This window comes from Jaculus jaculus, chromosome 6 (assembly GCF_020740685.1).
Source record: "Jaculus jaculus isolate mJacJac1 chromosome 6, mJacJac1.mat.Y.cur, whole genome shotgun sequence".
NCBI classification, from domain to species: Eukaryota; Metazoa; Chordata; class Mammalia; order Rodentia; family Dipodidae; genus Jaculus; species Jaculus jaculus.
This window is the reverse complement of record NC_059107.1, coordinates 42,090,292-42,104,725: the sequence shown is the minus strand read 5'-3', so window position 1 is coordinate 42,104,725 and position 14,434 is coordinate 42,090,292.

The following is a 14,434-nucleotide window of genomic DNA, read 5'->3' as shown; positions in this document are numbered from 1 at the left end:
CCCACCTAGCCACAAAAAGCAGACACTGCCTCAGGGTGAAGGGGAAGAAAATTATATACCAAACAAATCAAAATAAGAAACAAGCAGTTGTAGCTATGCTAATATCTATTAAAATAGACTTCAAACCAAAAGTAATGAAAAAAAAAAAAAAAACAACAAGACCACTCCTAAAAATCAAGGGAATGATCCAACAAGATATCACAATCATCAATCTTCATGCACCATACACAAGTTATACCACAATTTATAAAACAAAACCTACTTGACAACAAAACAGAAATAACCATCAACATCATCATAGTTAGGAACTTAAATACTCTACTATAAGCAATACATAAATCATTCCAAACAGAAAATCAACAGGAAGTGAGAGAGCTCAACAAAACCATAGATCAATTACACCTAACAGATATTGACCAAGCATTCTATCCAAAGTCCATAGACTAGACATTCTTCTCAGCAGCCCATGGAACCTTATCTAAAATAGATCATATACTGGATCATATAGCGTGTCTCCATATATTTAAGAAGATTGACATAATTTCCTGCCTTATATCATAGCATAAATCTGTATTGCAAGACATTAACAACAAAAGATGTGCCAGGAATCCCATCAGCTCCTGGAAACTGAAGAACAAACTTTTAAACAATAAATGGGTAGTGCACAAAATGTAATTTGCAAAATTTCTAGAAATGAAGGACAATGAACCACACCATACCAAAATTTGTGGGACACAGTGAAGGCAGTCCTCAAGGTAAAATTCATAGCACTAAATGCCTTCATAACAAAGACAGAGAGCTCCTGAATCAGTAACCTAACCATCCACCCAAAGGCACTGGAAAAGCAAGAAGAATCCAACCCAAAAACTCCGGATGGAAAGAAATAATTAAGATTTAATTAGAAATTAATGAATTGGAACCTAAGAAAATACTTAAGAAAATTTATGTAACAAACAGCTTATTCCTTGAAAAAATAAATAGCATTGATAAACGTCTGACAATTTGACTAAGGGAAAAAATACATGCTTCAAATTAATGAAACTAGACATGAAAAAGGAGAGGTCACAACAGACATAAGTGAAATTTGGAGAATCATCAGGACTATTTCAAACCTGTACTCCAAAAACTGGATAATATGGGGGGAATGGATGAATTCCTGGACAGGTACTACCTACCAAAGCTATACTCAGAGCAGATTAATCTCCTAAATAAACTGATTACACCCAAAGAGATTGAAAATATAATAAAAAACCTCCCCCAAAAGAAAAGTCCAGCACCAGTAGGCTTCTCAGCTTAATTCTATCAAAGCTTCATGGAAGAAATGAAACAAATTTAACTCAAACTGTGCCATTCAACTGGAGAACAGGGAAAGTGCTCCAATTCCCTTTCTGAAGCTAGTATCACCATAGTACCAAAACCAGACATAGATGCCACAAGAAACAAAAACTATAGCCTTATTTTCTTGATGAACCTAGATACTGAGATCCTGAACAAAGTCATCATAAACCAAATTCAATAACACATCAAAAGCATTATTCACCTTGATCAAGTAGGCTTCATCTAAGATATGCAGGGTTGGTTCAACATATGGAAATCTGTCAATGTAATACACCTCATAAATAAAATTAAAAACAAAAAACACAGGATCATTTTGATAGATGTAGAAAAGGCCTTTGAAAAAATACAACACCATTTCATGAACAAAATATTGGAGAGTAGGCATGGACAGTTTATACCTCAACAAGATAAAGGTTATATATAAATCTCCTAAAGCCCAAATAATACTTAATGGGGAGAGACTGAAAGAATTCCCATTGAGATAAGTAACAAGACATATGTTCACTCTCACCTCTGCTATTCAACATAGTACTGGAAATCCTAATGTAAGCAATAAGATAGGAAAAAGGAAAAAAAAGGGACACAAGTTGGAAAGGAAGAAGTAAAGTTAGCCCCATTTGCAGATGACATGATTCTATACATAAGAGGCCAGAGAATCTCCATCTTAAAACTCTTAAAGGAGAGTAACCCCTTCATCAAAGTAGCAGGATAAAAAAAAACATGGTTGCAGAAAAATCAGTACCCCTTTAATAGGATGGTATTGTATATATGTAAGTAGAAGAATAGATTAATGGGGGTGAAAAGTCCCAAAATGAGGTCAGGGGAAGAGATTGAGTAAAGGAAAGGTGGAGGGAGGGCTAATCAAAATCTAAGAGAATGTAAATAAATCAGATGGAATCCTCTGGTTTTGGACAATGGAACACTTAGGAGTCGTAGATTGTTGCTAGAAAATTTTCAGCGCCAGAGATGGGATACCTTCCAGTGAGTTGTTGGCCAGGGAGGCCCCTTATGCCCCCAAAACATTACAGACCATTGCCGAGGCCCTTGGTTTCCCACCAGGAATAGATGGTAAGACCCTATTGCTGAAGACTCCACGTACTTGGGCTGCAAGACCACTGAGAAATCCTGCTGGAACTGAGCTGATAACCTCCTCCATGTAGACCAGCTGACAGAAAGCTGGAAGAAGCCATTCTACATGCAGTTCAATGGGAACAAATAAAAAAGAGATACCACCAGCAAAGATACTCATCAGTGGACACTGCAAGCCTTATAATTGAGCCAATGGGTGCAATAGTGGTATGTCTATCATAGTGGAAACCAACTGCCCTCTAATTGGACTGGAGGCCCTTTCCATGGGAAGGAATACATCCCTGATACTGAAAACTTAAAATGGGGTAGTCATGAGTCCTTGGGCTATAATGTCTGTTGATGTCTGGATAAATGTATATACTATGCTTATCAAACTGCCCAGTAAGCACTTCCCTTAAAGTTGATACCCTATATTAATGCTACTCTCACTTTGGGTAGAGAATCTTCTCTTTTGAGATGGCAGTGACCTTGGGACGACTCAGAAGGTATCATGGTGCTGGAAAGAAGTGACTGGAGTACTGAGTAATGTCTCAATCACACCTTCTAAGGTTCAGGGTGTAATGTGGAAGAGGTGTCAGAAATAATGTAAGAGCCAAAGGAAGGGTAGGGTTCCTTACAATGTGCTCCCTCCAGACATAAAATGGCCTGGATATCCATGACATCATACTGCCTGACACTATATTACAAAGCCATAGTAATAACAACAACATGGTACTGGCATAAAAACAGGATTATAGTCCAATGGAACAGAATCAAGGACCTGGACTTTGGGTCAAGTAACTTCACCTAATTGAATTTTGGCAAAGGCCTTAACAATGTATGCTAGAAAAGATACAGCATCTTTAATAAATGGTGCTGGACAAACTGAATAACTATATGCAGGAAAATAAAACTTGATCCACACATGTCACCATGCACAACAATCAACTCCGAATGGATCAAAGACCTCAATGTAAGACCAGAAACTTGGCTACTACTGAAAGAAAAAAAAAATGAAGGAACTTTCCATGATATAGGAATGGGCAATGACTTCCTGAACAAACACCAGTAGCTCAGGAACTTAAACAATCACTCAACCACTGGGATCTCATGAAGCTGAAAAGTTTCTTCACAGACAAACACCCAATAAGTAGAGCCAATACATTTACCATTGAATCAGAGAAAAATTTTGCTGGCTATACAACTGATAGAGGCCTAATTTCTGGGATCTACAAAGAATTCAATAACTTAAACAATGAAAAGTCAAACAACCCACTCACAAAATGGTATAAATACTGGACAGGGAGTTTTCAGAGGAAGAACTACAAGTAGCACATACAAGCTTTAGAAAATGTTCATCAACCCTATTCACTAGGGAAATGCAAATTAAAACAACTATGAGATTCCACCTTACCCCAGAAAGAATATCAAACAGTAAAAAATAAAATAAAATAAAAAAGAAAGAAAGAAAACAAACAGTGGCCAGAATGTGGAGAAATAGGAACCCTCATTCACTGTTGGTGAGAAATAAGATGGTACAAGCACTATGGAAAGGAATATGGAGAGTCCTAAAAAGGTTGACTTTAGAGTTACCAACAGATCCAGTTATTTCATTACTGAGCATTTACCCTAGAAGCTCCATGCCTCAGTTCAGAGAGATTTGCTCAACCATGTTTATAGCTGCTCAATTCATAATAGCTAAGAGCTGGAATCAACCCAGCTGTCCATCATTAGATGAATGGATAACCACAATATGGCATATCTCCACAGTGGAATTCTACACAGCAGTAAGGAAAAATGACACAATGAAATTTGGAGAAAAATTGTTGAACCTGGAACAGATCATTCAGTAAACTCAACCAATCACAGAAAGTTAATCATTGCACAGTCTCACTCATCAGTGTCTCCTAACCTGAATCTGCCTGAGATGCTGACATATCTAATAAGCATCTGGAGGACCAGACAATAGGGTGGGATGGGAGGGAATGGTAAGGGTGGATGTGGGGGACACAAAACTGGACCCAAATGGCAATGGTACCAGAAAATTCTATATCTTAAAAGAGAGACTAAATTGTTGAATCTTCATCATGTCCTTGGAGGGAACAACTGAGTCCAAGGGTACCGGAGAAGGTATAATGAAGACTAACCTTAGTCGTCTCTTATTTCTCTCTCTAACTTCTCTCTCTCTTTTATATTACCTATGTTTTTCTTTCTTCTTTTCCTTGGTCCTGGCCTGTAACTCCAAGTACCAGCATGTGGTTAATAACCACAATGAGTTGTTGATCAGAGAGACCTACAAGGTTTCCCCCCAAAAAATTTAAAAAAATATATGTTAGAGTACTTGATGACCTAGGAAATGTTAGTGGTAAGACCCTACTGTTGATACAAAACTTTGAGCTAGCTGGCTGGAATCTGCAAGCGAATCCATCCCCAGACAGTTAGCTCATCTAGTGCCACAGGATGTGCTACATGAGGGACTGGAGGAAAATGATCAACATTTGTCCAAGCAACTTGTAGTCTAAGCTACTCAGCAGCAAACAAACTGATGTGATGACCACACAAATGCAATAATGGTAGGCAGCCATGGTGGGTAAGCAATTTCTCTTGATTCGGCTAAAAGATCTGCTTAGGCACTGGATCCCATAGCTGGAGCTGTCAGAACCACATCCATAAACTGAGCCCACTCTCCATTATCAAGCTCCCACTAATCATGGACTATAAAAGGACCTAAAACTATTAAATTCTTTCTGAAATAATAATAATTATCCCATTTATCTGATGCTGATGTCATTCTCTGATGGATAATTTGCTTCTCTTTTTCAGATGGACACAGATGCTAAGGAGAGAATCAACCCATCACACCTCAATAAGGCCCCAGCTGAAACCAAGAGTAATTGGGGAAATGAGCAAGAGTGCTGCTTTCTTGGTGAACCTGGTACCAGCACAAGGGTGAAGGAGCTAGACATAGAGAACAGTCAACTCCTACCAAACCAGATATCCAGAGACACAGAGGCTCCCAAGACCTCATCACTGAAGTAGACCTAAAACAAACCCAACATGGCTCAGGAAAATTTTTGGAAGAGGGGGCAGAAAGATTGTTAGGGCCACATGTTGGGACATTATACACAGAGGAATTATCTCTTACCCATACTGATGGATAACTCCACAATATATGACCCACATTGCCCAATGAAGAGGGTCCCTGTGGACAGTGGAGGACAGAGAGTTGGCTAATGTTCATACCAACATGGTTGTATACACACTGTGTACATAACTAATAATTTTTTTTTTCTTGGGAAAGGAAAATAGAAATTCATTACACAGGAACATTTCCTCAAATATTAAAATTAACATTAAAAGTTAAAAGTTTTATTTATTTATTTATGAGAGAGAGAGACAAAGAGACAGAGAATGGGCACTCCAGAGTCATTTGCCATTGCAAATAAACTCCAAATTCATGGGCCACATTATGCTTCTGGCTTTATGTGGGTACTGGATTGAACCTGGGTCCTTTGGCTTTGAATGTAAGTTCCTTAACTGCTGAACCTTTTTTTTTCCCAGCCATACAATTTTATCATAAGGATACCAGTCATATATAAATATAAAAATACTACTCTTGTAACAATGGTATGCAGAATTGTAAGGTAATAAGAAGTAAGTTTTGATATCATTCATATTTAATGTAGACTTAAAGTTAATAGCCAATTTATTATTTTTAAATATTGTTCTATTTGAGAGAGAGAGAGAGAATAAACAGGTGCACCAGGGCCCCTGCTACCTTGTGTTCCTGGCTTATATGGTTCCTGGGGATTCATCGAACTGATGTCCTTTGACTATACAGGCAAATTCCTTAACTACTAAGCCATCTTTCCAGCCCAAATTATTCTTAATATTTTTATTTTGTGTATGGGGTGTGTGTGTAAATGCCATATTCCTTAAGGCATTGAACAAACAAGATCAATCTAATGGTAAGAGTTCCAGGCAGGAAGATATAATTAAGATCAGAGCATAAATTAATGAATTAGAAACTAAGAAACAACACTATGAAACAAAATGGAGAAAAAAAAATCAAAGGAGTTGGAAGCAATTGGTTTAGCCAATTGGAATAGAGAGATGATTCAGTGGATAAGATGCTTACCATAAGAATTGAATAACTGATTTTAGAGAGACAGGGTAAGTTGGCTAGCTAGCTAGACCAGCTGAGTCACTGAGTTCTGGGTTTGATGAAGAGACTGTGCCTTAATAAATGAAATGGAGAGTGAAGAAGGATCCCTGAATTCATGATCCCTGAAGTGAAATTCTGGCCTCTACCCTAATATACCAATATGCACACAAGTGTGCCCATGTACATACATTCATATACAGAAAAACAGTGGAGGACAGTAGAAAAGAGAAAGTAGTTACATTATATATACATCATATACACAAATTTTCAAAATAAAAGAAATTAAATAAATTTAAAAATGCAGTAAGAGGCACATAAATTCTTAAAGTATGTTCCTATAATTTTCTGAATTTGGTATCTGTTTTAATGGTGCCTTTTCCAATTCTAATTTTATTTAATTTTGTCTCTTTTCTCTTTATTCTGGTCAGATTTGCTAAAGTTTTATCAATTTTGTTTGTCCTATCAAAGAATCAATTCTGTTTCATTGATACTTTGGGTTCTTTTTTTGGTTTCTATTTCATTAATTTCTGCCCTAATCTTTATTATTTCTTCTCATCTACTGATTTTTGGTTTAGCTTGTTCTTCTTTTTCCAAGGCCTTAAGTTTAAACATTAAATTGTTTATTTGTGAATTCTCTAAACCCTTAATATAGGCACTTAGAGCTATAAATTTCCCTCTTAGGACTGCCTCCATTTTGTCCCAAAGGTTTTCAATATATAAGCCTCTAAGTTTGAAAATCTAAAAGAAATTGAAACCAACTGTTCTCTAATTGGACTGATGGCCTGCTCTATGGGAGGGGATACATGCCTGGTACTGAAAACCTAATCAAAAGCCTATGACAGGGGAAGTAATGAAACTTAAAGGTATAAAACATGCTCTTGTCTGGATAAATGCCTATATTATTCTCATCAAATTGCCATGAAAGTGCTATAGTTAATGTTCATATTCATATATTAATGCTGCTCTCACTTCTGGTTAGAGAAGCTTCTCTTACCAGATGGCAATGACCACGGGGATGATCCAAAAGGCAACATAGTGCTGAGAAGCAGGGACCGAGGAGTGTCCAGCACTGAAAAATTAAATGCATGATATCCCAGCCTCCTGGACTGCAAATTTGGGTTATCTGACTTAGCAAAGAACTGAACACATGGACTCTGGGAAGGGTAAATTTTGAATTTTAACTTAGTTAGGATCCAGAGTGAAGGCTAGAGGAAAGGCCCACGTCAAAAAGAGAGAGACCATGCCAAAGTCTCACTGGGAAAGGTGAGGGAGATGGAGAAGATATTCATAAAGGGAAAATCTGAGCACACACAGAGACACACATGTGCACTGATACCAAAACTCTTAGAACCTAAATCAAAAGACCTCTGTCACCCATATAATGGGTCAAAAAATATCGTGATAGTAAAGGTTGCAAAGCTTAAAGAGAGATCTAACATTAGCACACCAGGGAAACACTCAAAAACAATACAGGAAAGCAATAAATACAAAAATAAATATATACATAAGTAAATAAGTACACCAGAGAGATGGCTTAGCAGTTAAGTCCCTTGCCTGCAAAGCCTAAGGACCCATGTTTGAGTCTTCAGGTCCACACGTGACCTGAAGATGACCTGAAGGTGACACAAGCATGCAAGGTTGCACATGCGCACAAGGTGACACATGTTTGAAATTTGATTGCAGTGGCTGGAGGACGTGACATGCCAATTCTCTCTCTTTCTATCTCTCTTTATCCCTCATAAAAATAAAATATGCAGATATAAAAAAGGAAAACACACAGACAGAAAAAATCCTGTCCTTTCTCAGTCAGACTGGGAAGTAGAAGAGCTTACCAAAGCAAGGACAAAGTTAGTCAGGGATCAGGAGAATGAAGAGAGATGACACATCCAGCTAAGCAGGAAAACACCCCAAGCCAAGACAGAAAAGTACATGAACAAACAGAAACCCTCCCCACCTTGCTGTCCAAGCTGGTAAGTGGGAGAGGAGAAGGAGGGACATGTATATTTTTGTACAGATGGATCCAGAGGAAGAAGGCTGGCAGAGAGAAATTTCCACGAATGATAAGAAAGAGAGCACCTGAAACCAAGAATATGCAGAAAGCAAGCAGGAAAATGCTCCCACAAACAGTAATCCTTCCCCTTTGGAGCCTGCCTGGGAGAAAGGAGGGCTTACCAACAGGGACAGGAAATAAAGACCAAGTGAAAGGAGCAGGAGAGCTAAGAATCAGAGGTTACAGGTGTGTTTTAGGCTCCATATATGAATCAAACATCCAATAGAATAACTTTTCATCAGACTTAGGTGTGGAAGGGAGAGACCTGATTGGTTGGTGGACTCAAGAGGCAGAGCTGAGCCTATAGGAAAACTAGAAGCAGGAAGCTGCTGCTGGAGAGTGTCACTTGTAGTCATCTTGATTGAGATTGGTAAGATGTGTGTTCTAGTCTCACCAGCACAGGCAAGACGGCATCCATGTTTTGTTTAGTGCTCTGTACCTTGTTGACCATCTATACAAATTTATTTTTCTCCTATTTTCTTTCATAGCTATACCATCTCTCTTTTCATTTATGTTTGTTTGAAATTCCCCTTTTCATTTTTACAGTTTCAATGTTGTTTTGGTTGTTCATGTGTCTTAGGTTATGTGTGTCGTAGTTTACAGTTTTGGTTGGGTAATTTTTGTTATTGCTTAATCACCCTTACTATTTGAGGGGATGTATGAGCAATGTTCAATAGGCAGTGCATTGTAATAGATTTAATGTTGTTTTCCTCATCTAGACTAGTGTTCATGGTACCAGCTTCACTCCCTTGCATGTCAATGACAGTTTACAGAAAAAAAAAAAAAACCCAAAATACTATTCTATCAACATATAGGCACACTATAAGTGCAAGGCAGCAGTCCAATAATGAATAGTCATTCCTTACAATCCATTTAACTTGAGAAATAAAGAGCCGTGATACCATGATGATTATTATGGTATTAGTTGCTGGGGGTAAATCTGTAAAGGAAAATCAGAGTCATTGGTATTGGGTTGATAGATAAAAAGTAGAATGTACAAGTAAATGGAAAGGTTTAACCATAGTGCCTAATGTGGTGAGTCAGTTTTCTTTATAGGTTGAATTACTGGAGATTGGTAAAGAAATGCAGCCAGATAATCTAACCAAGTCCCAGGTTTCAGGATATTGAGATACAGACCCTAAAAACAAGTCTATTTTCTTTGGGGGAAATCCTACTGGATTGAAATCCATTGGAGTGAAATGATAAAGTAAACAATAGAATAAAAGTAGAGAAATAAAAGATAGAGGTATATAGACAACAAATATGTAGGGGTATGGACATGAAAGGGGAACCAATGGAAGCATTCTAGGGTTAGAAAACAAGGCAATTCATAGAACATTTCTGTATATTATAAAAGGCTAAATGGAGGAGTGTGTCACATTCATGGTGTTGCTCACAGTAGTCCTTTCTGAGGAAAACATGGACTCTTTTTTATGCTGTACTTTAGTATCTCCTTAGCTTCTGACTCCTGAGACAAACTGATGCCTGTTTAAAATGGATGGCTGGGGGCCTTCATAAATTCTGCCTTCCATCTGTGAAAAAGGTGTTATAATGGAGTCATATAAGACTTTATAAAGCTGTCACGAATGTGAAAATGTAAATCTCTGGGTGTTTTACATGATCAGAAGAGTATGAGTGAAGTCAGTAAAGAAGAGTTAAAGAGCTCAAAGGAAAATAATTTGCAGGAATGGAAAGGACACACCTGCAAGCCATAAGGTGGCTGAACAAAGATCACAGTGTCAGGGATGGGCTACCACCCTAGGAGTTGTACAGGGAGGTCTGGGTGGCCCCCCAGAATGAAAAGGGTTAATATCACTGTTGCTGGTTACATTGCTGAATGAAATGGTAAGACTGTATTGCTGAAGACATGTCATGCTTTGGTCATAAGACATGGAGAAATCAGGCTGGGGCAGAATGGGAAGCTTCTTCTTTGCTGGATGGCTTTCACAGTGCTGGCAGTGCCATGGAGGCATGGGTAAGAAAGCCATCAACAGTCCAGTCAGCCCCAACCTGTGCTCTACAGCACCACATGGCAGGCAAGTTGCGTCTGCATGTGTGACAGTGGGTACAGCCAGCAACTTTCTGATTGAATTGATGTCTGCTACTTAAACCACATCAAAAACCTATGGCTGGAGAGGTTATAGACCCCAGTGGTGAAGTCACTGCTATAGTTTTGTTGAATAGATGCGATGATCTTGTCAATTTGTATTTTAACCATTTATATTTGTGCAGGTAGTGTTTCACTATATTCTTACTGTTGCCTGCCTTACACAGGGGAGATGTCCTTCCAGTTGGCTGTGGTTGTTAATGGAAATACTCAAATAGCCAAGTTCTTAAGGGTAAATGACTATTTTTGTGGAATAATTGCCCAATACTTAGCTATGGATAGACATCTATATTATCGTCTAAAAGTCTCAGGGTACATTTAAAAATAGTTGCAGAAAGATAATAAGAACTGGAGGTATGGCTGGAATGTTCTTGTGCAACAAATTCCTCTGAAATGAAATATTCCCTCCTGAAGGGCAGAGGGAGGCTATGGAGACTCAAGAAGTCAAGTCTGAGAGAGCTGTAATTTAAATGTCACAGGACCATGATCCAAAGTCAAAGAGTGCTAAGCAACTATTGAGGGTTAGATTTTTCACTAGTGTTGCTAGACATTTAAGTATTCCTTCTAGTTGAGCTGGAAACTCAGGACACTCCTTAGCTCACCAAGTCTAGAGAAAAGGTTGTCAGACCCCTCTCTAAGATCTATGAAGGGTTAACAACTGTTTGAAGTGAGACTCTCTGACAAACCTAGCTGCCTGCATATAGTACAGTGTGCTCCAGAGATGCAACATATGTTTGGAACCAAAGCCATTGCCTCCCAGTGCAGGGAGCCTGGAAGAATCCCTGTGTGGAGAGTGTCAGTGTCCTTCTGGATGGTGTTCCTGGGATCCAAAAAAGGCAGATGAGCTCTGTAGACTGAGCAAGTCTTTGGGATTTCTGAACCTGGTTTCTATAACCAGCATCCTCAGAGAGGTATAGCTAAAGGGCACATTGATTCAGAGGACTTAGGACTGCCTTTCAAGAAGGACTCTGCTATAAATGGTAACTAAAAATAAGTTTTCTTGAGCACCCACAGGATATTCGTTTTGTCTCCCCCAGGACAAGATTATCACCTGTATTCTGTTAAGAAGGCCTCACGATTTGCCAAAAGAATTGCCTCAGCTCAGGATGCCACTTGGTCATGGTCAACATGGATAAAAGAGGTAGAGTGACTCAGAGATGGTCATCAGCCTTCCTTGGATCAGAATCCCACTTATATACTGACTGTATAGAGAATAACACAGTCCTTTTGGTGAACTTAGAGTAAGCATGCTCATTGACCTGCCGGGCTACAGTGTGAAGAAAGCTCATTTCACACACATGAGAACATAGTGTCCAGAGAGGCAGATGACTTATTCAGTAAAGTGTGTGCTGTGCAAGCATGAGGACCTGAGTGCAGATCCCAAGTACTCACGTGAGGCAAGGTGGTGCACACCTGTGATCCCAGCGCTTGGGAAGTGGAGCGAGGAGGCTACATCAGACCCTACTCTGGCTGCTCTAGCTGAATTGACTAGCTCCTTTCACTGAGAGACACTTTCTCCCAAAATAAGGTGGACAGTGACCTAGGAAAACACATGAACTCTCCCCTCTACATGCCTGCATATCCATATTTTATACCCACACATATACTCTTGCCTGCAATATGCAATACACATATTTATAGAAAAAAATTTAAAAATTAAAGCTTAACTGATTTTTTTCCTACAATATCAACCAGGTGCTCTGTTCTGGCTCTTAATGCTTTGCTGTACCACCTCTGGGGACCTAAGGGAACCTGCACATATCTAGTATACTTTAAATTGGGACTTTTCCCCCCAGTCTTTAATAGAAAGATACACTATCCCTAGGTCTCCAGGCTTTTGAAACATATATCATGTAGTAATCTATGTCTCCAGCAGGCTTTAATTGTGCAGTCCTTGTGACTTGATGGACTCCCAAAATGTCAAGAACTCTTAGAGTTTAAGACATAATTACATCAAAATTACAATGTAGGCTGAGGAGAAAACTCAGTGGTTAAAGGTTCTTGCTTGCAAAGCCTACTGCTTGGTGCTTGGGTTTGACTCCCCAATACTCAGTAAAGCTAGACACACTGATTGGTTTATGTGTCTGAAGTGCATTGGCAGTGGAAAGGGGCCCTGGTGCTCTCATTTTCTCTCTCCTTCTCAAAGAAATAAATAAATTTCTTTTAAAATGACAATGTATTTGGTTCTCTTCAACAAGCAATAATAGGCCATCAGTAAATAGTATTTAGGATAGGGAGAGCTATGACAAATTTTTGTGATGGTAACAGAAAGTTGAAGAGGCAAGCCTCCACTTTTAAGGGTTGACATTCTTCTACATAGAGTCTTAGCTAGTGACTCACAATCCTCCCCCCTCCACCTCAGCTGGTTGCATTAGTTGGAGTCTGCATGGGTAAGGAGCAGAGCCAAAAGGAGCAAGCCCAGCCCCAGCCTGGCCACCATCTCTCTGCCCGTGTCCACTTTGTCAGGACACCACCAAGAGGCTCTGGATGCTATGGGAGGAGGATGTGCTTGGCTCAGGCAGGTGCAACAAGGTTCACAATCCTTTATGTATACAATCTATACTGAAAGATAATTCCATCTGAGAAACTAGGTGTTACAAGTTCATCACATGAATATGAACACAGCTCAGCACACAGTATCTGCTTAATCCAGCCTACTTCCGTTTTCTGTTGCTTATGCAACTCTAGAAGCTATCTTTGCTTGGGAAGAGAAAACCAATCAATTTATTACTGAATTCAAGTTTCCAATAAAATTGTCTCTATCTAAGTAGCCATTGTTCCACATTGAATCTAACATATTCACAATTGCATACATATCCCTAGCTACACACATAAACTCTTTTTCTCTTCCTATCTCTCTATATTTCTCTCTCCCTGCCCACTACACATGCATACACACGAATGTACACATGTTCTTGCAGGCATGTGCATACACTCCACATACAGTGGCTAAGAAGTCCTAATAATCAATTACCACAGCTTTATTTTTTTTAACCCTAGCCTTGCTTCTGTATGTTGGAGACAGTGAACTTGAGTTTAGTGAAACTATGTTGTGAGAAAATATTATAAGTCATTTGAAGAAGGCAGGCCTTTCTGGGGCTCTGGGTGGACATATCTCACCCCAGTAGAAGAACAAGGAGAGGACAGAAAGATAGTGTGTCTTGCGCAACTCTTGGTAGCTTCATTATTTGTCTAGCACTTGCAAATAGTAATAGTGCCAACTCTGAGCTTGGCTTGAATACTCAACATCAAAGTGAAATGTATTTTTTAAACAAAACTCTGTCAATACATATTCTGAATAGTTGCTTCCAGTAACAAAGATTTCATGATCTGTAAATGAATTTCCACCACCTACTCTTCAGGACTTATCCTTTATTAATCAACTGTGATAGTCCAGAGAGTCCCTATGTTGCAGTCATTTCTAGATCTATGTGGATTGAGTCCTCTCACACACAAATTTGAGAGATGTTCCTAAGGCTTTCCAGTGAATGATTTTAAGCACTTCAAAACTGCTGGAGTCCATAAGACTGAGAAGTTTCAGGTTCTCGTATGGACACACCTCTGAAAGGTAGTGACCACACCAGGGGGGAGGGATAACAGAAGAAGGAGCTGTGTCCCCTCAATGCCACTGCATGGTGCTGGCATCAGTTTTAAAGATTCAAACAGTGATGTAGCATTATGCTTGTGAAGAGCTACACTTTCAATT